Source organism: Poromitra crassiceps (genome assembly GCF_964638095.1).
Source record: "Poromitra crassiceps genome assembly, chromosome: 2".
Taxonomy (NCBI): Eukaryota; Metazoa; Chordata; class Actinopteri; order Beryciformes; family Melamphaidae; genus Poromitra; species Poromitra crassiceps.
In genome coordinates, this window is record NC_139624.1 from 62,714,913 (window position 1) to 62,717,574 (window position 2,662).

The 2,662-nt window shown below is 42.0% G+C and overlaps 1 pseudogene across 1 annotated transcript; it reads left to right on the plus strand.

Moving 5' to 3' along the window:
- The first annotated feature begins 1,504 nt into the window (after positions 1–1,504).
- LOC310797215 (myosin-6-like) lies at positions 1,505–2,445 on the plus strand (annotated as a pseudogene). The gene is made up of 4 exons: positions 1,505–1,706; positions 1,905–2,048; positions 2,136–2,292; positions 2,414–2,445. The product of its transcript is annotated as a myosin-6-like (transcript).
- The last annotated feature ends 217 nt before the right edge of the window (positions 2,446–2,662 follow it).

Consider the following 2,662-nt stretch of genomic DNA (forward strand, 5'->3'; position numbering starts at 1 on the left):
GGCTTTTTGTGAAATTGGATGGAACGGTCACTTTAACCATTCATTTTTGGCTCTCTCTCTCTCTCTCTCCCTCCCCCTCTCGCTCTCTCTCTCTCTCTCCCTCCCTCTCGCTCTCCCTCCCTCTCTCTCTCTCTCTCTCTCTCTCTCTCCCTCCCTCTCGAGTTGCTTCAACTCCGCCCTCCGTGGGCGGACAAGCTTGTCACCAGTCAGTGCTTTGCTGCTCTCCTGTGCCTGCATGTCTGGGCCGCTGTTTGAGGAAGTCGGGATGGACTCGCTCGTTTGGAGTTTTGGTTGAGAGAAGCTTTTGCGATTCTGGTCATATTTATGCTGCGTGTTTCAAAGTGTGTTCCTCCACCTGTAATCTATCACCCGATCATAGTAGATCGGCTGAATCTATTATGTAAATTTGCAATCCCGCATCGCCAGCAATCAGCGCGAAAAGGAGAATGGCTGGGCTGAGAATGGCTTGACAAGTTAAAAAAATGCTTTCCTTTCTCTAGCCAGGAGAGCACTGTTGCCACTTAGTGGGTCGGTGGAATGGGTTGTAAACGTTCGGTGGCTCCAATAATTATATAAGAGATGTAAAAGGCTTAGATGCACAACCCACCGTCAAAAAAAAAAAATCGATGCCAAAAACGTGTAAACACGTTGTTGGCAGGGAACAGCTGGATTCTGAAAACGTGTTCATACGTTGTTGGCAGTGAATGTGTTAATATGAAAAAGGTTGGGAATGATTTACAGCAACACAATGCCATTTCCTTCCTTTTATTTCTATTTATGATTATAGTGGCTTTTATTGATAGTATTCTGTTACATCACCACATGGCCATCTTGGTAGGAAAATAACAGGTGATTGTAATCAATTAACAGGTGATTAACCGGTCAAGTGACACAAACAGCCAATGAGCTGTGTGTATTGTAGCGCCATATTGGTAGGAAAATGCTTGTGACATCATGGGAATACTATGAATAGGCTTGGAGTTGTGAGGAGCTGGGAAAGGGTACAGGGGGAGTAGGGGAGTTACTATCTTGAAATCCCATAGTCTTTGGTTCATCGTGACGTCGCTTGTACCACATTTTGTGCATTTTTTAGGGCAAAAAAAAAGCAGGTTTGAACCCATAGAGGGCACCTATGCGGCTGAAAATGATACAAATGGTACAATGGTAACAGTTTGGTCTCAAATGTGGAAATTCTGACCAGAAATCTTCACAAACCACCCCAAAAGTCATATTGGTTAAAAGCTGAAAAAAAGTGTTTTGGGGGTTAGTCACACTATAATGTACTAAACCAATAAGAAAATATGCTTGTTGTTTCAAGATGTTTAAAGTTGTACCAGCTTTCTAGTAACTTTCTAGTATGTACTGCATTTTGATAGCCAGGGACATTGTAAAGAAATTGGATTGTATGCAGACTCAAGTGCTTAGCTGTCAGAATAGGAGATGCATTCTGGTGTTTAGGCTAAATATCTCAAATATTTTCAGGTAAACCTCTACAACCGTAGAGATGGGGGACGCCCTGATGGCAGAATTCGGGGCTGCTGCTGTCTTCCTGCGGAAGTCAGATAAGGAACGGTTGGAGGCCCAGACCCGGCCATTTGACATGAAAAAAAGAGTGCTTTGTGCCTGACCCTGAGGTTGAGTATGTGAAAGCCCAAGTAACCAGCAGAGATGGGGACAAAGTCACCGTTAACACTGAGTTTGGAAAAGTAAGTGGGTCAGCTAAATACAGGTATAATTTAGGGCAACTAGGTAGTGGTGCTATCAGGGCATTTTCTGGTATATACTGTATACTTTGTACACAAAGAAAACTACCATACATAGGCTTACATCTTATAATGTATGAGATTATTTTACATTATATTATTTTTTGACTTGAAAATATTCCCTGTGGTTATTCATTTCAGACTGTAACCCATAAGGAGGCTGACATCCATCCCCAGAACCCACCGAAGTTCGATAAAATTGAGGACATGGCGATGTTCACCTTCCTCCATGAGCCTGCTGTGCTGTTTAACCTCAAAGAGCGTTATGCAGCATGGATGATCTACGTGAGTAATAACGACCAATCTGCAGATCTTTCCACTGTCTCAACCAGTCATCTAAATGAAAAATACTTGTGATATCTTCCTCTACAGACCTACTCAGGGCTGTTCTGTGTGACTGTCAACCCCTACAAGTGGCTGCCAGTGTACAGTCAGTCAGTGGTCAATGCCTACAGAGGCAAGAAGAGGAGTGAAGCTCCTCCTCACATCTTCTCCATCTCTGACAATGCCTACCAGTACATGTTGACAGGTACAGTACGATCAGCCCTTTGTATATTCTACATTTTATATATTTTTTTGTACTCTCTCTGGCACACTGTCTAAACATTTAAAGAAAATTAATCACATTGTTGTCCTCAATCTCCTCACAGACAGAGAAAACCAGTCTGTCCTTATTACGTAAGTAATTTCTGGAAATCATATTAGGTTAGGTTAAGTTTATTTAATATTGACATCACAGAGCATTGGCGATGTAACATAAATGTATGCACAACAACCAGATACACAGTGTTAAGTGTTTATAGTGGAACGCTAATTTTCAACACCTGTCCACAGGCGGCTTTTACATTAAAATACACCCCAAAGGACATACCCAAAAAGAAACATAATCAAATATAAAA